Below are 24317 nucleotides of genomic sequence, written 5' to 3'. Positions count from 1 at the left end.
ATATACACACTTAAAGACAGTTGTACTAATGTTACACATGCAATGTAGTAGAAAAAAAAGACACTAGTAAGAGTGATCAATAACCCCCTGATCCAGAGAAAAGCAATGCTAACATTTTGATCTCTATCTTTTCCACCACACCGTGCTGGCACAACCCTTATCTGGGTAATGGACAATATTTTAAAAAATTACATAAGCATTTACTCTTAATCTGGCAATCTGATTTCTGAGAATATACCCCAAAGTGCAACGGTACAAATATGAAATGATATACGCATAAGGCTATTCACTGTGACATTGTATGTGATGGAGGGGGGAAAAAAAGTAAATAACCCAAATAGCTACCAGTAGATTCTTAAAATGAGCAGCAAAAAGAAATGAAGAAAAGATAAATACACAAATGCAGAATGATCTGTAGAATATTTTGTAAAGTGATCATTATATTCTTTAGGATAAGTATAAATATGCCCCAAGTATTGTATATATATATATATTGTTTATCTGAATTCAAATTTAACTGGGCATCTCGTATTTTTATTTGCTAAATTGGACAGCCCTGTTTGGGAAGAAGACTCCAAAATAGAGTTTAGTGTGCAGAATGTTTATAGCAGTGTCCCTGGCTCAACACCTGCGAATACAGGAGCAGAGGGAGAAGTTATACAGTGAGAAACCAAACAATTTTAGGTGATCCCACGAGAAGCTCTAGAGCTAAAATGATCCATCGATGTCCTCTGTTAGGACATTGGCAGGTCTTTTTTGCCTTCCTCCTCAGTCGCTGAAGATGGTCAAGGCAGCTCTCTGTGGCTGAAGCATCCATGAAGGAGCTGACACCTGAAGATAATCGACTTGTATCATTTCCAGCAGCTGAGCAAAAGGTCCTCTTTCCAAGGGGAATCTAGGGGACTGATGTCTGTTTCCCTTACAGCGAAGAAAGCAAAGTGCCAAAAAATCGAATGTATGATATCTTTGATTTTCTTTTTTTCCTTAAAGATTTTATTTATGTATTTGAGAGAGAGAGAGAGAGAGAGCAAGAGAGAACAAGAGAGAGAGCACAAGCAGGGGAGGGGCAGAGGGAGAGGGAGAAGCATCATGACCTGAGCCAAAGGCAGACTCTTAACCAACTGAACTACCCAAGCACCTCTACCTTTGATTTTCAAAGGCATAAAATATATGGTGCACTTGCTTATGTTTGTGAAAGTTAATAGTAAGTGTACATTAAGTTAATAAGAATGGTTAACAATGGCAAAAAGAAGGAATAGGACAATGGAAGAGAGACATTACTGAATATAATTTGTTCAATAGTTTTGACTTTGGATATGAATTTTTTATATTTTGAAAAAATGAAATTATAGACACAAAGAAAAAGAGACCTACAAAGTTAGACTGAAATAAGTAAATCTTTATCAAGCCTAGGAGACATAATAACTAAGAGAAAAAAATCTCAAGTCATTCTAGAACAGAGTTTTGACTATATCACCTTAGTTGGATGTATTCTGAGGTCAAAATTTTAAGGACTACAAAATATTTTAAACTTCATTATTACTGGTTTTATTATTTGAGACTATAGTACATACATTGCAGGATAAATAATTATGCTGATATTGTTCAAAACCTGAATTTTCAGTGTAAGAAAAAGGGAGATACAATTACTAAACTCAAAGAATTTAAGTAAATATTCTGCAACATTATATTTCAAATGGAAATATTAGAATGACTCATTAAAAATATATATATATTTTTGCTGATACCCTGTTCCTACAGCTCTGTGTACCTAAATACACCTAGTTCTGTGCACTGCAAAGCCCCAGAAAAACTGACAACCTAGTTGTCATAAGTACTAACTGCTCAGTTGTGGTCTCTAAGTACCATTTTCTTCTAAAAGGAATTTGGAGCTCCTTGAAGAATCTTGGAGATTATAGAGAAAGCAAGGTATTTTTTCAAAAATTAATGTGGTTGCACTAAGAGGATAAGAAACCAAGTCCTTACTTTGAACAGTGGAAAGTAAAGCACTTTTTTCCAGTCTTTTCCCTATGCACTGGATTTCAGTTTGTATATAGTTCAAATTTAGAGTTTTTGATCTAAAATATATAGATTTTGAGGCTCTTTCTTTCACAAGACTTGAGAGGGATTAATTTGAAAGAAAATTAGAGAGAACATCTGAGAAAAGAATATTTCAGTCATTCTCTAGTTTGTAAGATGAAGGTGGTTGTTGATGTTTTTGTTGGTTTATTTTTTACTTCTCGGTAAGTGAAAATTGATCCTTCCTGCCTTTTCATATTCTCTTCATCCTCACCCCCTCTTTTCCATGCTTATTCTGCAATAAGTAAGCTCCCTTGATAATCCTTTTTATAGAAGATTAGACAGGGGGAATCCCAAAGCATAAATCTACTATGTTTTAAATAGTTTTCATTAACATTTTTTACATTTAATTTTTATACTTCTCTGAAAATCATAAACTAACAAAACAGTCAATTACATACAAAGCTATCTCACTCCTCCAGTGCCTAGCAGGGCTTAATGTACATTTGTTACATCTATTGACCATTCTGCATGGTTTAAAGTGTAGGTGTATTTTTATAATTGTTTTCCCTTTAAAGAAAGAAAGAAAGAAAAAACCCTTATGGTCCTCTCAAGCCTAACAGGTAAAAGCAAGAAGTCATATTGGGAAATAGCTTTCATTTTTTTATAAATGCTATAATTAATCATTTGAGGCATAAAACTATAGCGGTGACCCCTCATGTTCTTTAAAGCTTCCACACCCACTTTCTGGTTGAATTGGGGTGTTAAGTCCTGGTGTCAGTGCCAATCCTAACGTAGAAATTACATTCTTCCCACTCAGAAATTCCTCCTGGAGTTTCAACAGGAGAAATTATTCTTCATTTTCCCTCCTGAAAACCGTTGGGTTATGTTGCTGGCAGAGGGAGGCTGTTTGGTTCCACCACAACGGTGACTGGATTTCAGCGGTGTTTGAAGCAGGTATCTATATATAGAATGCAAAAAGCCTTAGGCTAACTGTAGATGAAAAGCACTCCAGATATGTAAGGTATTATTACTAGTAAAGCATTATTATTTTAACTTTGCTACAAGTTACAACGAGCCTATAAAATCTGCCCAACAGTATTATAGCAAGGCACGCTTTGTGCTTTAGGTTCTTTACCTCTAACCAGTTGTTTCTCTTGTATCAACACTGCCTGTCAATTTTTAGTAAGCAACATCATTTGAGGCATTATGAATTTTTTTTTGCTCTAGATGCCCTTGGTGGGGAGTGAGATGACCAATAAAACCCTTGGTTAAAGTTGCACCCTTTGAGCGCCACTGAATAAGGCAGCAGATAGAAAGCCTTGCCCAGAGACAACAAAACAAAACAAAAAAACCACCTAGGAATAAAATAATCTACTCCAGTCATACTGAGTCTTAAACACGATTCTGTTGCTACCTGCTGATTTAAAAAATAGAAATTGGAGTGTAATATACATGATGAAAAATTTTAATAAAACACATCGGAACTTTGTTTTTCTTAATGGAAAATGAAAATGATCTGAAGGCCTCTAGTGCACCTTTTAAGACCTCCTGAAAGGGGTGCCTGGGTGGCTCAGTCAGTTGAGCATCTGACTCTTGATCTCAGCTGAGGTCTTGATCTCAGGGTTGTGAGTTCAAGCCCTGCATTTTGGGCTCCACACTGACTTGGAGCCTACTTAAAAAAGTAATAATATTAATAAATAAGACCTCCTGAAAAAGAAAAACCAAATGGTAAGGATGTATCAAAGCCTATTTGCATCAAAAACTAACGATGTACTATATGCTGGCTAATTGAACATTATAATAAAAAGTAAATTGATTAATTAAAAAAATAAAGGGGCACCTGGGTGGCTCAGTCGTTAAGCGTCTGCCTTCAGCTCAGGTCATGATTCCAGGGTCCTGGGGTCGAGCCCCACATCAGGCTCCCTGCTCCACAGGAAGCCTGCTTCTCCCTCTCCCACTCCCCCTGCTTGTGTTCCTTCTCTCGCTGTGTCTCTCGCTGTCAAATAAATAAACAAATAAATATAATCTTTAAAAATAATAATAAAAAAATAAAACAGGAAAAAAGGCCTGTTTGTGGTTTTACACATTTATGAAAATATAGAAACATTGGGTGCCTTCCTCCTAGCAATCAGAGAGATAAATATGGGTCAATCTGATGACCTGAGGCCAGATGTTTAGGTATTTTGATCTTAATCTACAAGAGTCAAATAGTTTGTTTCTCTGGACACAAAACTATCAGCTCACTCTCAAAGTGGAAGTGAGGGGCAGAGAAAAGGGCATGGGCACAAATTATCATAAGTCCCTTTCCATTGTCACTGCCAAGGAGAAGCACTTACACCTCTGACTAGCAGGGGGCCAACAATGACTAAACAAAAGATACATTTTAATTAATAGGCCGATTGAGAAGTCAGAATAAAGAACAAGCTCACTATAAATTATCTTTTGTTTCTCATCAAAAGGTGGTAGAATTCAGATTTTTTAATTAGAGTCCTAGAAAATAAGGGTTTTTTTTTTTTCTACTAAGCTCTTGTGGTCTGATAGAATTATGCTGATGGAAATGTTCTATACCCAATGAGGTAGTGCTATTCACATGTGGCTAGTGAGCTCATCTGAAGTGAATTTTATGCAATTTCAATTAATTTTAATAGCCATACACATTTTAATAGTGGCCAACATAGAGGATAACACAGTGCAAGCATCAGGGACTGAATTAGCCAAAGTGGTAGGCATCTCTAACCAAGAATGTATCCATCCCTTCTAAGGAAAGGCTGGGCCATGCACCCTGAGAGGCAAAGTGATGTATGAGTAAGAGCAGTGGGTAATGGAGTCTGAGCATCTAGGTTCCAGTCTTGACATTCCACCCGTTGGACAACTTCTTCTTTAAGGCTGGATTTCTGTAAAAGAAGAGTAATAATACTTATTTTGTTAATCCCTTGTGAAGATTAATAGAGAACGTCCTTAGGACAACTAGAAAAAGGCCTGCCATTTAAGAGGTGCTAATCAAATATTAACACTTCCTCAAAATCATTACAAATATGTTCATGATGGAAGACCTAGGCCTAAATTGGGCGCAGCCGTTAGCCAAAGAACATTTAATTGTTGTAGGTGTGGGTGGGTTTCTGGGAAACCAGCCAAAATGTATAAACTCATTCAGAGGTTAGATTTATTCCATTCATTCATTTAAGATATAGTTCAGTGCCAGGTTGCATTCAGCATTCTGGTAGGCCCTAGGAGAGTGATGAGGAGATACCAAGAGCACTATCAGCTCTTGAGTTCTTGGGGGTGTTTAGGACAGTCTGTGATTACGTGAGTTGGAAGACCACAGCAACAGTTCGTCAGTTGTGAAAATTTTGACTAATGGCATGACCTACGTGGTGACGGATGTCAAAAACAGAGCTACCTCATTAGCGGCAGTAACTCAATAGCTTCTTTCTCTTCACTCTTGTCCATTATTGATTTTAAGCTCCTAAAGGACAGATACATTGTCTTAACTTGATTTACATAGTGGCAGAGTTCACATTCTGTTTTTTTGAAAAATTTCTATGGATAATGGTAAAGATTAACAAGAGTCAAACGGTGCTGGAAGGACACTATTAATAGTCTCTTTTCAGCAGCGTTTTTCCATCATGAGTTTTGAGCTAGCAATGTGATGCCCAGAACAAATGAGGTAAGCTTTTGAACAAACATCCAGACGCAGGGTCACAAATCTGCGAGAGTTAGGAAGGTTATTCACTGTGGAGAATCACACTGGCTGCTCGCCTCCGTGCTTAGGGAGCAGGACCGCACAATATCATTGGCAAGAGAGTTCTGAAGCAGCCTGGAAAATGTGAGTGAAAATCGCAGCCTTATGCTATCAGGTCAACAATTTAAATTCAAGCCAGACGTACAATGACAGAAGTTCCACTGATTGTCAAGGTCCCTGGCATGCCCTGTCTCCCATTTCAAAGTCAACAGCTCTGTCTGGCTCTCTGATTTTAAGAGGGAAGTTAGGTTATCAACCACTGTTACCCCCTAAGTGGTTTACTCGAGGCAACTGGAAACAGAAAACGTGCTGTTAAAACTATATCCCATTTGCAAAGGGATTTAACTTCGTTTTTAAGTATATAAAATGAAAAAAAAATAAATCCACCTGAACTTTAATAGAATATGTGATAAGTGAGAAACCAACCAAAGGAATAGAGATTGTATATTACACTCCATTATCAACTACGTTAACTAGAGGTACTGCAGGAATTAGACCATGATTCATCTCATGTGAAGCTTTTGGCAGATGGGGAATTTGGAGGTGTCAGTTAAGCCCAACATAATTAAAAGCTGATTTCTGAAATTGGGAGTAGCAATGGCTATTAATAAGGTTCAGATGCTAAATTCTCGTGTAAAATCCTAGTGTAGATGTGTGAGGGAAGTATCACGTCCCGGATCTTTGTAGCAGATATACTAGAGTAAAGGCAGGTAGCTTGGAAGAAAATGTCCAAAGGAGTTTTTTTTAGTTAATGAAAAAAATTGACACACAAAAAATCCAGGCATGAGGCACTTGATTTCTCAGTTGGGATGTATTTCAGGAAAAGATGGCACCGTGCCTTCCCCATCAGGATTTGGTAACCATTCCACTATTCATGAACAGATGCCTTGGTCAGATCCCCAAGTGTAAGTGAATTCATTAAAAGATCTAGGGAATTGGGGTATTAATTCTAAATCATTACATATTATAGATTTTCTGGAAACAAGTAGGGGGACATGGCAAGGAGAGGAAACAGTCGAGACTGTGTCTAACTCTCGGCCAGAAGTTGGTCTCATGAGATCACCAGAAGAGCTCTTTTTAGCATAAGAATTAAACTCTTAAAAAAAAAAAAAAAAAGGATTTAAGCAGTTATTGTCACAGTGTAGAAGGCTGATATAAGACAAAATAGAATCATGAATGCTGCATGCCATACATGGGAAATAATCTAGTGGATAGAGGAATGTGCACAAATCATTTTGTTTTTTGCATACTTCCAGAAGAAACTCTTGATATAATTTTTATAAAGGAGACTCTGTCCTGTAGAATGCTTGAAATGATGCTGTTTGTAATGGTAAGGAGTGTTCTGAATATATTGTGGCATATTTTGTATTGGGGCTTAGTTGCTCTCTTTCCAGATTTTTATTTTTTCACTCAGACAATTTGGCACTGGTTGATGTGTAGGTGGATATATTTTTCTCACCTGCACAATGAGCTTGAAGTTATTTTTGGAATCGTTTTCCTTTTCAGCTATTATGATGATACCATACTTGGGAAAATTCTGTTGAATTTAAGAGATTCTGACTAAGGGCAAAATGTAGCAATCGGGTCACATGAAGAACTTCAAAATAGCACTGAAGTTGTTTTATCAAGGATAAAGTTTTTGAGTACATAATTTTTAGGAATATGCTCTTTCTTGTGCTATGGCTTTACAATCCATCCTAACAGTCCTACAGGGGCTACACGAAATGCTTCTGCTTACCTCCAACTGACTTAATATCATGAAGATGTAAGAGATACTTCAAGTGTCTACATGAAATTTTGTTGTAGAACATGACTGAAATGTATTATAAAAAAAGAGATCTTTTTCTGTAATGAAATCCTAATTTTACGTTTGCTACATTTAAGCCTGTTTCTGTTTGTTTTATTATTGCTTGTTTGTTAATTCCCTACCCACAAAAGCAACGAAGTGATGCATGCTTTCTTGGCACATTGGTCACAAATAGGAAGGGTGGTTCTTAGTGACTGTGCAGACCACTGGGTAGAGGCATAGGACTCTGAGGATGTAGTCGGTTGGGCATATATTTGGTAAAATTAGTGTTCTAAAGCAGGGGTGAGCAAACAGTCACCCAAGAGCCAAATCCAGCCCACCACTTGCTTTTGTAAATAAAGTTTTATTGGAACACAGGCCCATTGGCTTACATATTGTCTATACCTGCTTTTGCACTCTACTGTGGCAGAATTGAGTAATTTTGGCAGAAATGTATGACCTTCAAAGTCTAAAATATTTCTTATCTTGTCCTCTACAGAAGAATTTTCCTAACTCATGTTGTAAAAGATTTTTATTTGTTTCTTTTTATTTTTGTTTGGGGGTTTTTCTTTTAAATAGAAATCACTATAGATTCACGAATGCAAAAGCTAGTCCAACTCTCCTCTCCACTGCTATCTGTAAAATGTAGTCTGAGAGGGGGCCTGGGTGGCGCATTCTGCCTTCGGCTCAGGTCATGATCTTAGGGTCCTGGGATCGAGCCCCACATCAGGCTCCCTGCTCAGCAGGGGGAGTCTGCTTCTCCCTCTCCCTCTCCCTCTATACTCCCTCTCCCAAATAAATAAACAAAATCTTTAAAATAAAATAAAATAAAATGTAGTCTGAGGAAATTTATTTACTCACTTCCTAATTTTTTTTATACTTAAGTGCAGCCATGTGACTCAGTTCCAGTCCTTGATATATGAATAAAAGTTGGCTGTGGAATTCTGAGCAACTGCCATGACTAGCACCATCCCATGCTCACTTGCTTGCCTTGAATGTGAACATAAAACCTTAATTTGGGGCAGCTGTGTTGATCCATGTGGGAAAGCCTAAGGAAATAGCAAAAGTACCAGTCCTGATATTTTATATTTTTGTTAATCGGTCATAAGTAAGCCTATCTAATATAAAATGATAACTTGAAATCTTGTAAATCTTATTTTGGGGGGCAGAAAAGAAAATGGGGAATGTTGCCACAAATTCAATGTAAAATAAAATAGGTGGTCTGCATTATAAGCATATTATACTAAATTATGACTATTTTGTTTAAATGGGCCATAGTTCTCCTTGTCTCCTCTTATCCCCTCTTCCTTCATCCACCTATTTAACTGCTACTTATCCTTGAGGTCTCTGCTATGGTTTCCAAAGACGGCTACCCACAACTCCTTCCCTCCATGTGCACTCATATAGTGAAGTCTATATTCCCTTCCCTTGAATCCAGACTGGCCTTTGTGACTTGCTTTGACCAATTAAATGCAGCAGAACTGATACTCTGGGACATCTGAGGCCCAGGCTTAAAAGGATTGACGAGAAGAACAAAGTGATTCAAAGAGGAAGGAGTGATCAGCTGTCAAATGCTGCTGACAGATCCAGTAGGATGATGACCAGGATGCAGTAAGATGGGTATCATACATGATCCGGATTGTAGCAATGTCTGTGGAGTATTTGGAGCCAAGTCCTGATAGAAGTGTATTCAAGAAAAAATGGGAAGAAAGAAATGAGTACACATGAGTACAAATAACTCTTTCATTTTTCCTGAAAATCCAAGAGCAACTGAAGGTGACAGAAATAGAGTCACTTACCTAAATCCTGTAATACAATTCTTAGACTTAACCTACAATTTAAGACAGTATGGCCTCATTGTAAAAACAGGATTCCTAAAAGCAAGATTAATGCTTGGCACATGATATCTTGGCAAATTATCTTCCTTGTATTTCAGTTTATTCATTTGTAACATGAATACAAATGATCATTTTATAGAGTAATAGCCCTGATAAAATTTCTTCATTTGTGCTTTTAAGTTTGATTGTTCTCATTGTTGCAGACTGTTCTATTTGAACTTGGTAGAAGATACAAAAATTGATGTCAAGAAACATTATTTTAATAAATATGATTTTTATACATATGTAAAGGAAACCAAATCAAAAGTAATTCTTCATTCTTGTGATTTCCCCAAATTTGGGAAGAACATGTAAATTAAATAATGGGAGAAGGAATATATGTAGGAGATGAAAATATTATAAACAAAACTGTAAAAGTATTTATTACTTATTATATTAAGATAGTCCGTTAAGATACATTAAGATAGTAAGTTAATAAGTTTTTATTAACCTGACCCAATTGTGCCACCACAATTCGTAAAAAATATGTTACCGTATTTTATCATGGTCAGGCCATATCTTGGGTAGAGAGACTGGTGGTAATTTAGACTGGAAAGGCTAAGTGCCAATGCAAAAGAAGAATCCCCTCACTTCTACAGTTGGATCTACATATCCTAGGAATTAACACACACGCATGCTCTTTCTATTTGGTTTGAGACCACCTCTGAAGACAGTAGTTTAGAAAAGTAAATTGCAACCGCTCTTTGGATAAAAATGTATTAAGATAGGAATGGATAAATGAGTAGAATATTTTGAACTTAAAAGATTCAAATTAACTGAATAAATATTTATAATCATTTTGATAACATTCTTTAGAATTATGTCCTTTTTGGCATAATATTTTGTAATATTTTGTGTACAATTTCAGGTTCGTTTCATGTTGGCACCTGTTCCGGGTTCTCAATGGCACAACATGTGTTTTAGGCAAGTGCCAGTAATGTGTGTCTTTCATGGTATTTGTAGGGATATTCTTCTTATAATTGCAAGGCGGAAGTTGTCTGTAGTCCAATGATATGTGCATAATTGTCTGTGTTCACTATAGCCAAACTTTGATTGTCAGCTGTATTAAGGGTTATGTTCTGATTCCTTTTTATTTTAATAATTCATTACATTTCCTGATAAAGGGGGTTTGGAACAGAGATTCATGGTTTGTTTTTTGGGGTTTTTTTTTCAAGCTTGTGTGTTTCAGTTTCTGGGTATTAAGCTAAAATGTATCCCCTTTAAAAGAATGGGACTTTCAAGTCTATCAATTACTATTGCTCTTTATTTTTGTTACACAAAGGCAACCTCACCAATCACAGCAAATATGTGTGGCAAGAATTGGACAAATTTCATATGAAACAAGGATGTCTTTTAAGTTCTCAATAGACCCATGAAACAGCATTTATAAGATGTACTGGTTAGTACTTACTGTGTGCCAAATATTCTCCTGTTACATCAGAAAACCCAACTATTTCTCTCCATGGGTGCTAAGCCCATATGCTCACAAATGCCAAGCTTCCTCTGTCCAGCGATACAGAGGAGCGGGTACATCACCCCCTAAGCTAGCTCTAGACATATTGCCAGTTGATAAGATTTTATCTTGGAAATTTCTTTCTGAAAATTTAAATAGAAGACAACAAATGTTGAAGATCATAATAATGGCTCTGAAAACACTTACTCTGTGACAAGCACCATATTACGTGTTTTCCATCCTTTATCTCCCTCAAAGTCTCACCATCCTGAAGGGAGGTGGGTACTATTTTATCTTGAATTTGAGGCTCAGAGAGGTTATGGAAGTGAGCCAGGGTCACACAGAAAGTTGCAGAAGACACAAGCCGAGGCTTACCTACTTCAGAGCCCCTGCAAGTAAATAATGTGCACATGGCCTCCCTTAAGGGAAGATTCACTAATGGCAGACATCTGGGGCTCTGCAGCCTGACGGTACACACGCCAGACCAGGCTTGCTTTGCAAGAGCATGGTTCTGCCCCCACAGAAGTCCCACAGAACCGCCCTGAAGAATGTCTGAAGAGTGACAAGCTGAGGCTCTGGCGTAGTTATACCCGTGTTTGAATTCTGACTTATTACCAGCTTCATGACCTGACTAAAAAACTCTATTCCCATTATCCCATCTGTAGAGTGGAAAGAGTGATAATATGTACCTCAGAGGGTTGTTGCGGAATGAAATGAGATCAAACTTGTGCTAATTCTGACTCACGCCAGGTGCCAGGTGATAATGGGGCCATACCAGGTGAATGCAATGTGAACACACTGAGGATTTAAGTAGCAGAAGCCACAGGAGCCTGGGATGGTGGGAAGAGAGAGGCTTTGGGGACGGGCCAATTTTAATTCCCAGCACAACATTAATTTTGCACATTTTGGGATCTCCGCTGAAGATTTTGCTTAGGAAAGGTAATTCCGATCTCTTTTTGAAGAAATGTGATTCAAGCAGGAACAGGATAAAGACTGAGTGGAATGTTTTTGATAAAAAGCTTGAATATCTGAGTATGATTGTGATAGATTCTTCCGTAGTACGTCATTTTATGATCTGTGCTGTGAATATCTGTGGTAAATTTTTATTTTCACTTGGTATTGATATGTTTTCTAGGTTCCAAAAAACTGGCAGGTAGTACTTAATTCACGTCACAGAGCTCAACTTCACATGGTTTTGGCTTTGGGGAAGTCCATAAAACTCTACGAGCCTCTGTTTTTTTCCCATTAAATTGGGACATTAAGGGAGCCTGGGTGGCTCAGTTGGTTAAGCGACTGCCTTCGGCTCAGGTCATGATCCTGGAGTCCCGGGATCGAGTCCCACATCGGGCTCCCTGCTCAGCAGGGGGTCTGCTTCTCCCTCTGCCCTCTTCCCTCTCGTGCTCCCTGTCTCTCATTCTCTCTCTCTCAAATAAATAAATAAAATCTTTAAAAAAAATTGGGACATTAATATGAGATAGTATATGTAAAGAGCTTTGTGCAATGTTCAGCACTCAGTTGATTGCAACAAATGGTGGCTGTTTTACTATTTTTCATAAAACCTTTATCACTTGTTTATCGTTGTTTCAACAAGTTGTTTGAGTACCTACTGTAAGCCATAAGCAATGCTAAAGGATGGGGAGAAAGCCATCCCTGAAGGAGTAGCACTTGTTTTCCAGAGGTAGAGAACAATAAATGTATAAGCCATTAAACAATGATCTAAGTACAAGTCTGTGATAAGAGCTTCTTAAAAAAGATGTGAAAGAACTTGGCACCCTTCTCTAAAGAGATGATGCTTGGGCTGAGCTCTGAGAGCTAGAAAGGAGTGAGCCAGGTACAGAGCAGGGGGACCAGCAGATGCAAAAGTCTGGGGGTGGGAACAAGCTTCACTGTTCTCTCAGCAAAGCAAAAAACCCAAGGCAAAGGTAGGGGTTGAGCTCAGAGAAGTGGGCTGGGCCAGGCAGCGCAAAGTTTGCTGAAGAGTTGGATTTATACTATGTATGTAGAATAGCCACTTGTGAGTTTTAAGCTGGGTAGTGACACAATTTAGTATTTAGTAAAGATGGCTTTGGTGGCTGTGGACAGAATGGTTTGGGGGAGGCAGGTGTACAAGTGCGGAGGTGGGAGGCGTTAGCAAGTGAGTGCAGGTACCGTGTGGTGATGGCTTGGGGTCAAGGGCTGGCAGTGGTGCTGGTCAGAAAACTTTGAGTCTTTGGAAGGTGAACCCACAGGACTTCTTGTTGGACTGGGTGTGTAGATGTGAAGTACTCGAGTAGCAGCCTGAATTACTAAGCCCAAGACTCCTTTCTGGTCATAGGTTTTGCTACCTATAGGGGAGATGGCTATGTAGTATCCCTTGAGAGAAATGTCTAAGTTTAAAGTGTGCTGGGTCAATTATGTGTGGGAACTGGGGCTTGTTTGTTACTTTATTTGGATGAATCTTGGCCTTTGTCTAGAATTGCCCAGAATACCCTGATTATTGACTAGAAGTGACGCATGCAAAGAAAAGCAGGCAATAGCCTGCAATTTCCCTTTGCGGTGCTTTGCCAAGTCTGTTGGAGCCAAAAAGAAATATGTTTGCTCCTATATACACTTATCAAAACCTCTTCCCATATTTTGAGCCAAATGGAGAAAGTTAATAAAAAGCTCGACAGCCAAACAACATGAATATATGACAGCTACCAGGGCTGGGGGAAGGGGGAAATGGGGAGTTCATGTTTAATGGGTACAGTGTTTCACTGTGGGAAGATGAAAAGTGCTGGAGATGGATGGTGGTGGTGGTGGTTGCACGACAATGTGAACGTACTTAATATGCCACTGAACTATACACTTAAAATGGTATGTGGTGTGTGTTTGTGTTTGCGTGTGTGTGTGTGTATAATTTATTTGAGGGAGAGAGCGCGCAAGCATGCATGAGTGGTGGGGGGGAGGGGAAGGATGGACAGAGGGAGAAGCAGACTCCCTGCTGAGCCAGAACCCCAATGAGCAGGGCTCAATCCTGGGACCCCGAGATCATGACCTGAGCCAAGGCAGATGCTTAACTGACGGAGCCATCCAGGCACCCAGTGTATTTTTTATGTATTTTTTGCCACCGTTTAAAAAATTTCCTGAAAAAGGGAAACTATATATAAAGCCTAGTGTTGTCCAGTCTTTCCAATCTCCAAGCCAGTCCTTTATAAACACACCCATCAGGGGACGCAGAAGCTGTTGGAGGCCATGATCCACCGGGTGATTGAAACTGATGGTTCCTATTGCACGATAACCAGAGTTTATAGAACAAACAGCCAACAATAGTTGATCTTTACTTAATATCTTGATGTTTTGTTCATCATTGGTTTTCTGCATTAATTTTGATTTGAGATCATACATTCTTATATTATTTATATTGAATATTGGGGCTTGGGGACTTCCATAATTGTCATGCCCAAGGCCAGGATTTCATTCACCTGTCTCTTTGTTTGTGGTGTGAGAACCATCACCCAATCACTTAGTGGTTTTGCCGTGGACTAAGGATCTCTCAGAAACCTAGCTTTTCTCTGGCTCACTCTGGGAACAGGATACAGTGGTCCCTATTGCTATTAAACCTTCCCAATCCTCTCAGGAATGTATATTATTGCCCCTGGATTCCACTCTTCTCTCTCCCCAGCACAAAAGCCAGTGTGGGAATGGGTAGGAACCCATTGCAGCATCAAAGTTCTCCTCTCTCCTTTTGCTACTATCCACTCGGGTGCCTCTAACCTGCCCGTAAATGACTATTACCATTCTGTTTAATGGCTTATACATTTATTGTTCTCTACCTCTGATGTGTGGTGAGAAAGTGACTTCATGAAACCCGTAGTCTATGGTTTAGATTCTATGCTTTGGGACCTCTATAGTTGTGATATTAATATTTAAACCAAGCTGTAGGAATGCCAGCAAAACTCCTTTTTCTTCTTAAAAGTACTTGGCTCTCAGGTTATTATCTTCTGTTTTAGGTTCACAAAATCCATCCAGAAATGTATTTGATGGTTTTGTTGTAGGCTTTATGTGACCTCCCCTGAAGCACCTAAATGGTTAGGAAAATATAATGGGTTCAGGGAACCTGGAGTGGCAGAGACAGCCACATAATAGCTCCAATGCCGTAATCCCACTAAGTAAAATTAAATAAGCTACAGTGAAGTATAAAGTGCCCCAGGTCAGGAGTCAACAGTCTGGTTTCTTGCTGTGACCAGCACAGGAAGGGTCAGGTTCTTCCCTTGGAGGTTGCATTGCATGGTGTTCAAAGGCATGAGCTGGGTCTGAATCTTGGCTCATCCAGCCTCCCCTATGAGACACTGGCATGTTATTTCATCTCTTTAAGTCTGTTTTCTCCTCTTTAAACTTACCAATGATTATTATCCCCAGCTTGTAAGGCACCTAGCTCACAAGGATACTAAGCTTATCCAAGCCTGTTTCCTCATCTTTAAAAGACGTTATTTAGGACCGGGGTTAAATGTGATCAAGCATACAAAGCACAAAGCACAGTGCCTGGCAAACAGTAGGTATTTAATAACTGACAGTTATTACTATTTTCTCCACTTATGACATGACAGGAAAAAAAGATTATGTACTGTGACTGATTCATACTTTGTTGAAAGACTGATGTAAAAAATATGAAATGGCGTTGTATATTATAAAGGGTTAGGCCAAAATATAGGATTATTTTGCGGTGATTTTTCAGAATCATTCAGTGACTAATAACCATAATTGTAGAGTACTCAAGAAATCAAATCCTTTAAAGATCCTTGGCCATGTAGAGGTGCTCTATGACTATTGCAGAAGCTCACAGGTCCTTGGGGCAATAATTCACGTATTTATCCATTCAGCAAACATTTAATGAGCATCTACTGTGTCCAAGGCATGGTTCAGGCATTCTTCTAGGGATATGGGGAGTGAATAAACCACAACCAGAATATTTCAGGCTTTGGATAGAGTAACTGAAAAGCCTATAGATACCCAAATTAAGATTTGAAATGGACAGCTGGTTATATGATTCTAGAGTTGTAGAAAGAAACCTGGCTTAGAAACATAAATTCATGAATAATCAGAGTGTACAGGTTATGCAAAGTCAATACGAGGAACATGAAAACAAAAGGATCATCTCTTATTCTTACCTTTAAGTGCTAGGGTAAAGAGGGGAGAGTTTGGGGTAAGAAGAAGGAAATCAGGAGGACTCAAGAAGATAATCTAATTAAAGGAAAATGGTACTACTTGCTTATCTTTGTAAATTTTAATTTGACTTTAAATGGAAAAGCAAATTTCATAAATTTAGCAAATACTTACTGAGTCCTTTACTTAGACTATGGTCCATTACTTAAAAACAGACAACACAAATGTTCCAAATTGTTATATGTATATACTCTTCAGTATTTAATGTGATAAAAAAGAAAAGGGCAATCACCACAAATCTCACCACTAAGAGATTTTCAGTGTTATGTTGATATATTTCCCCACAGTTCATTTTTGTTGAGTAGTATCTATAATTTTTAATCAAGATTTTGAGTTTTGCTACATGTTCAGTATTCCATTTTCTGCTGATAGATCAGAAGATTTTTCATTTGTTCTCTTATCTTTTAGAAAAATGATTTTTAATGTTTGGTAAATGTTCAGGGGGCTATAGAATGATCATTTCTCAGTTGTTGAAAATCAACTTTTTGATTAATGTGTGTGAATATATATTGTTATAATGATAATATAACCTACAATTATATTATTATTATAATATATATTTAACTTCGGGCGCCTGGGTGGCTCAGTTGGTTAAGCGACTGCCTTCAGCCCAGGTCATGATCCTGGAGTCCCAGGATCGAGTCCCTCATCGGGCTCCCTGCTTGGTGGGGAGTTTGCTTCTCCCTCTGACCCTCCTGCCTCTCATGCTCTCTGTCTCTCATTCTCTCTCTCTCAAATAAATAAATAAAATATTTAAAAAAAAATATATATATATATATATTTAACTTCATTTCATTTTCTTAGGAAAAAAATCCTAAAAGTAAAATTACTGGATCAAAGGTATAAATGTACTAATATTTAGGATCTAATTAGCTTGAGAAAGATGATGCCATTTACATTCCCAACACTGGGGAAGAGAAAGCTCATCTCACAGTACCCATACCATTGTATGTGGTTATTACTTGCTAATAGGGTTAGGCAAAATATAATATCACAACTCCTTTGTACTTTTTGTTAAGCATAATGTTGAATAGGCTTCTGAATTCTGATTTCCTTAGTTTTACTAACATCCTAGCAAATATTTATGATTTTTATCCCCTCATTTCTTTTTTTTTAAAGATTTTATTTATTTATTTATTTGAGAGAGAGAGAGAGAGAGAAACAGCATGAGAGGGGAGAGGGTCAGAGGGAGAAGCAGGCTCCCCACTGAGCCGGGAGCCTGATGTGGGACTCGATCCCAGGACTCCGGGACCATGACCTGAGCCGAAGGCAGTTGCTTAACCAACTGAGCCACGCAGGCGCCCTATCCCCTCATTTCTAATAGTTACATATTAGATTTTTCTCAACTGAATTATCTAGAATTTCAAAAACAGTTAAGTAACAAGGGTCATAGTGGCCAGTGTCGAGAAGTGAAATGTCTGGAAGCAAATCTATGGACACAGTGCTTACACCAGAGCAACTTAGAAAAAATTCCATGAATTATAGAGCACATATTGAAAAGAAAAATATAAAATTACCTATGTGTATGAGTGGTTTGCATATGTTTGTCATTTGAAAAGAAAGTGAGGTAATTACTCATATTGGTTTTATACTAGAATCATTTTTACTGATCTCATTTGAGAATGAACAAGGTTTTCTGTACATTTTGGACTACAGTAAATTAAAGAGTTTTCGTCTGAAATGAATTCAAAATAATTTTGTAGATCATATCTTAACGTGTATCTCCGACATGTATTGTATGTTTCCATAACTTACAAACCTGTTTTTTTAACAAACAGGAAGAGAAATTTCTAAAGCAATGTATTCTTTTTAACAGTTCAAATAAACATAGCATATTCTCATTACTAATTTCTTTCTTAATAGCACACATCTTTGTGATCCTTAACTAAACCATTTGTTTGACCAGTTTATGTAAATAGCAGATGTTTCTGAAGCATTTTTTTAAATATTAAAAGAACACATTACAAAATAGCTTTTATATGACCTGAAGTTACTCTTCATCATTTGTGAAATCCTAAAGATGTCCTGTAAATTTTATACTCATCTCTTCAAATTTGACTTTTCACTTCATCAACAACATAGGGAGTGTGTGGTAGAAAATGTAAATGCTCGATGCTCTGCTGAGACTCACATAAATATAGATTTGTTGGAATTACTACAGCTATCTGTCAGCCTCATGGCTTTTGGGAGCCAAAATTTCCTAACTCCAAAATTATGAACATGTGACAAAATATGATTTATATTGCTTTGTGAAACTAAGTCCTCCCTATAAATAAGTTAATAGACTAAAAAAATGGACTTGGGCTAATGAGAAATATACCTTAATTCATCTTTTAGTGATCGTTTGAAAATGTGAGGCTTAGATGAATTCTGTTTTAGAGCTAGACGCATCTGAAAGACAATATATGAATCTTGTGACTTCAGTCTTGAGAAATTTACAATGGAAATAGAGACAGAAATGTTTTTACTTGTAATAAGCAGCCCACCAACTCCTATTCCACGACGTCCTCATTGTCTTGGTTTTTAGAGGGAGACTTTGTAATAGGACAGATAATGGGCCAACTCCAGTTGATCCGTTCTAAGCAAATTGTTTAAATTCTTTGAACCCAAGTTGTTTTTTTTTTATCAGTAAAATAAGGTGGGGGAGGGGGGTGGTTAATGGCAAAAATACCAAAACCATTGAGTTATCATGTGAATAAACTGTAGTTAAGTCAAAAGCTTGATAAAATGCCAGTAAATATGATAGTGGATAATAAAAGGAGTTGATTATTCTTTACTGTTAGATTCACCCCCAGGCTGTAGACCAACTAGAAGTCCATGCAATTAAAAAAATATGTTTATTAATACCATTTTAGCAAAATGTTTACAATTATAAAAACATTTTCATGGATATCAGTTTTCTCATTCATTCAAAGTATATATTTCTAATATAGGTAGTTTTTCTTTGGGGTAAGCAGAGCATATGATTTTATGTGATAATATTGATAAACATTTTTAATACTATTTTTATTTTAATGTGTATTCAAAATATTACTGGAACACCAAACCCTTCATTTCATGGTGATAATAAGTTTTCTTTTAATCCATCTAATCAAGAAAAAAATCAGGTTGATTACAAACAATTAGTAGACATTGCATACAGACATGGCAAGAATTATGAATTTGGTACGTGAGTCACTGTGATTTGGAAAACATTAAGCTAGGAGAATGTTGGAGGGGGTTAGAGAGGGTTGTCATTAAGAAACTCTGAAGAGGATATATAATTTTATATTATAGTTAAGGATTAATGTCAAAATATGGCCCACCAGTATTGTAAGCTGTTTATTACTCTTTATTCTTTTTCTTTTACATTTGTTCCCTTCATTCTTTTTTTTATTATGTTAATCACCATACATTACATCATTAGTTTTTGATGTAGTGTTCCATGATTCATTATTTGCGTATAACACCCAGTGCTCCATTCAGTACATGCCCTCTTTAATACCCATCACCAGGCTAACCCATCCCCCCACCCCCTCCCCTATAGAACCCTCAGTTTCTCAGCGTCCATAGTCTCTCATAGGTTCGTCCTATGTCTCATAATCCATAGTCTCATGGTTCGTCTCCCCCTCTGATTTCCCCCCCTTCATTTTTCCCTTCCTACTATCCTTTTCTTTTTTTTTAAACATATAATGTATTATTTGTTTCAGAGGTACATGTCTGTGATTCACCAGTCTTATACAATTCACAGTGCTCACCATAGCACATACTCTCCCCAATGTCTATCACCGAGCCACCCCATCCCTTCCACCCCCCACCACTCCGGCAACTGAGGGTTGTTCCCTTCATTCTTAAAGCCAAATTCTTTTCTTGTTCACACTCATAATTTATATAAAGTTATTTGTAATCTCCCCTTGGGCAAAACATTTGTCTCCCATTACAAATTAGTAGAGCCCAAATGAACAAAGGTTTTTTTTGGATAGTCTTCATCATTATATAGCTCAAGATAGGAAAGCCAAAATGAATATCTACAATTTATTTTCTAGATTAGGCAATAATTTAGGTAAATCCTGAACTCTGTGATGCTTGAGAAATTCTAGACAATTCCAGAATGCATGTTTCAATGTAGGCTCTTGCCCTATTCTCAAATAAGGCAGTCTCAAGTGCTCTGGGTTAAAGGATTCTCATTAATATTCTTTGAATACAAGATAATCCTTAGTAATCTGGATAAAATAATTCAGTCATAATTTTACTGTGTACTGTTTTCCCAGAATAATATGAAAATGAAATAGAAGCACAGTTCAGTTTATTTTCCAAGAAAAAAATTTTTTGCTAAATCTCAATTCTAATTTTTCCATAATTTTGTTCCAATTTTTCTGGAATTTTTTTCCTATTTATTTTCACTTTTTTTGCAATTCAAAAACCTTATTGAAAATGTGGTTAAGATTTAGTCTGAGGATCTATTTCTTGCTAAAAGAAATATACCTTTTTAGCTTAGGTTTCCTTTTTGAAAAAGCTCAAAGCAAATTCGTTGGCAAAAATCTTCCTTTTGCCTAAGGCAAAAACTAGTGAAATTATGCCATATGAAAGAGATTATTAAATATTTTATTTTGCCTTTTTGAAGAAAGTCATGAGCAAACATTTACAGGGTTCTTCTTTATACTGAAGTTTATTTTTATAAACCTTGGCTAAAGCACTTTTTGTTCTCCTCTCCCTAATTGTATTTCTTTAGCATGTCTTTCGTGCTTACTAAAATTCAACAGATGATTAACCAGCCCCATTTTCTGGGTTACATAAAAGTGGGACCCTGTACCCTCTGCTAAAGTGTTGGTCTATTATGTGCTTGTCTTTCAATATGATCCATCACCTCAGATCTGTTCTGTAGAGGTAATGTGTATATTTATATAGAGTACCTTCTAGGCGAATGCGTGGCTATTGCTAGTGTCTTAGTTCCTTGTAATTGCAGTTGTTATTCCTTCTAGGGTAACAGAACTTGAATTGAGGAATAATAAAATACATACTTCTTATTAAAACACCATCTAAAAATATACATTTGTTTTAATGAATTGGATGAGTTCAGGAGGTATTTTTTCGTATGTCTGATATGTTACAGTAATGGAAGTAATGTTGGAATGCCTACCATATGCCATGGATTGTCCCAGGCATTTTATATATGTTGTCTTAATTACAATTTCACAACAACTCATTTTTTTATAAAGTTCATCATACATGGATTAGGTTGGCATATTTTTCTGAAGGCTGTAAATAATAAAACTGGTGGAATATCCAATATAGTCTCTTAAAAGTATTTATTTCAAAATTACAAACAATATGTATGATGGACATTTTTCCCTAATTAACCTGGTATAAGCCATGACTTCTAATTTATAGTCACAGATGCCCAGTTCATAAGTCATTTTCATTTTGCTTCTGAAGTTAGTTTAGGGAGGTGCAGAAAAAAAGAGATGGTTTGGATAACCTTATTCTGCATAATAATCTGTGAAATTCAAATGATAGTCTTAAGAGTTCATATGCTCACCCTACACCTTGCTCTAGGTAGATCTATCCAAGGTTTGGGACACAGAGACAAAATCTTGTTTGAGTATCCTGCCTCAAGAACTCCAGAGCAGAAAAAAGCCAGAGAAGAGAGACCCAGTAAAAATTTTTTTCTAGAGAATTGCTGGAGAGACCAAACAACTACCCAAAGCCAGGAGTGGGGGCCAAAAAGGAAAATGGAAACAAGCACACAAATGGATTGAAATGCGAACAGATAGATACGCATCTGGGTTGATTTCTAAGCCCTCGAATGTTACCAATTCCATATTGTGCTTACACAAGAGATGGGCACAAAACTTTGTCTTAATGGTTCAAAGCTGATTCTACATAAGGCATCTATCTTCAAGTGGCTTTAAGGTTTTTGGTTCTCTTGTACTATAGATCACTAACTGGCAAACTATTACTCACAAGCCAAAACTGGCTCACCACCTTTTGTATAAATAAAGTTTGATTGGAACACTGCCCCACCCACTCATTTCCTTATTTTTTATGGCTGCTTTCCCACTACAATGGCAGAGTTGAGCACTTGTGACAAAGTCTAAAATATTCATGATAGAGTTCTTTACATAAAATGTTTGCTGACTCCTGCTGTAAAGAAATCTTGTAATAGGATACCAAATGTCCTCATTTGGATCCTCTGATCATAGATAAAGATATATGGATAAATGTACACATATGTGTATGTGTGTGTATATAATGCATATATAGATATGTGTGTGTGTGTGTATTTTAGTAGAAACTTCCTTACATTTGCTAAAAGATTTTTCTTGACCCAGAACAGCTACTATGCTTTCTATCAAATTTCACTTTTAGTGTCTATAAAAAATCTCCAAATTTTGACAAATAGCTTATAGTTTTCAAAATACAAGGTCCACGTTTAGAAGCAGTATCAAATGTTTTTTTTCATCAACTTTCAAAATAGTGGTTTTATTGAAACATTCATGAGTTGTGAACGAATTTTTTGGTTATATCTTAAATATCTGAGTGATTAAAACTTTTTACTGCTATTACCTATTAAGCTGATTTAGCATGCGGTCCTCATGGATATTAAATAGTTTCTTATTTTCCTGATATCATTACCGTCATTATTGCAATGCTTGCTTATATTTGGGGGGGATTTGTTGATATTTAAGGTCATACAATTGAGAAATAACTCATTATCTATGACTTTGAGACCAAGGAATGTTATGCATCAAATTTAACCCATATAAGACATTAATGAACCTTATATTGACCTAGACCCTTGTAGATATGCTTCCATATGGCAGTTTTGATCTTGTCAAGATTCAGAGATACCCTGTAGACAGAGAAGACCAGATGGGAAGGAGCTTTGCTGACTTGATATAATTAATCTTCTTGGGATTCGAGCATAAGAATAAAAACCATAGTAAGGATTGTATACAGTTTGAATTAGTTTAGATATTCTCTTATTAAATAAGTATGATTCTCTCCTGCTTCTAAGTATGATGGAGAGGTGGTACTAGATTTGTGCCCCAGTCATAAGCCAGATCTGAACAAAATATAAGAAATTAAATGAGATAAAATGCTGCACAAAACTGTGATCTAAGAGAAGAGAAAAAAAGCCAGCAAGCCCTATGAAAGCCCTGGATTTCTCTATGAGATGCTTTCCAGACAACAGTGTAGGGAGGGGAACTTAAGCAAAGCATAAGAGTCTCCCTCAGTTGAGGACACAGGGTTCAGAGTTTGGTGAACCTGAAACATCTGGAGTTTGATGAGTGGAATACAGGATAGAAGGGAACTATGCTGAGAAAGAGCTCCAGAAATCTATAAAGGGTCACCTTGAGTCTTTGGCAAAATACTAAACTGTTCATGTGCAGGGTGAGATCCCTGAGGCCAGCAAAAGAAAAAAAAAAAACACTGATGAAAGAGTAACTGCCAGGTAGTTTTAAGTGGAAAAATTCCCAGAGCACTCACAAGGCTGGGAGACATTCAAATTCCAACCGAGTAAAGCGACAGAACCTCATTAAAACTGTGACATTTACTGGATGTCAAAGAAGGGTCACACCATACTAGTAGGTAAGCTAAACTAGCACTAAATTAAAGATTATTCTAGACCTGCCCTAGAAAAATTTTGAAATAAGACCCAAAGGATAAAGCTTAATTCTGGCCTGAAAAAAAGGAAAAACTTGATGCTTTTTAAAGAAGTCAAAATCCAAATACTCAACAAAATTTTAAAATTACCACAATCTGATAAAAAATTACTTCACATGCATAGTCTAGTAAAGAGCGCAGGAAAAATGTAATCCATGACCAGAGAAAAAAAAATCATTCAATAAAAACAGACCCAGAAATGACAGAGATGATAGGACTTGGAGATAGCTGCTACCATGAATATGTTCAGTGGCTTAAAGGAAAATGTGAGCATAAAAGTGGATAAATGTAATTTATGAAAGGACAGCCAGATGTACCTTCTAGGAATGAAAATAACTAATATAGAAAATTCACTGGTTGTGCTTAATAGCAGATTAGACACTATGGGGGGAAAACTGACAAGCTTGAATACATTGCAGTAGAATAGAAACAATCCAAACTTAGGCACAAAGAGAAAAAACTATGAAAATAATAAATGGAGACCCAGTGCTTTGTAGGACAGTATCAAGCAGTCTAACACACCTGTTGGAGTTCAGAAGGAAAGGGGGAAACAAGAGGCAGAAAAAATACTTGAAGGAATTATGTCCAAAATTTGTCCACGTTTTG

This window comes from Mirounga angustirostris, unplaced genomic scaffold (genome assembly GCF_029215605.1).
Source record: "Mirounga angustirostris isolate CCGP_5_RB_7025 unplaced genomic scaffold, mMirAng1.0.hap1 SCAF_1, whole genome shotgun sequence".
NCBI lineage: Eukaryota > Metazoa > Chordata > Mammalia > Carnivora > Phocidae > Mirounga > Mirounga angustirostris.
The sequence above is the reverse complement of the archived record's forward strand: the minus strand, read 5'-3'. Positions refer to the sequence as shown.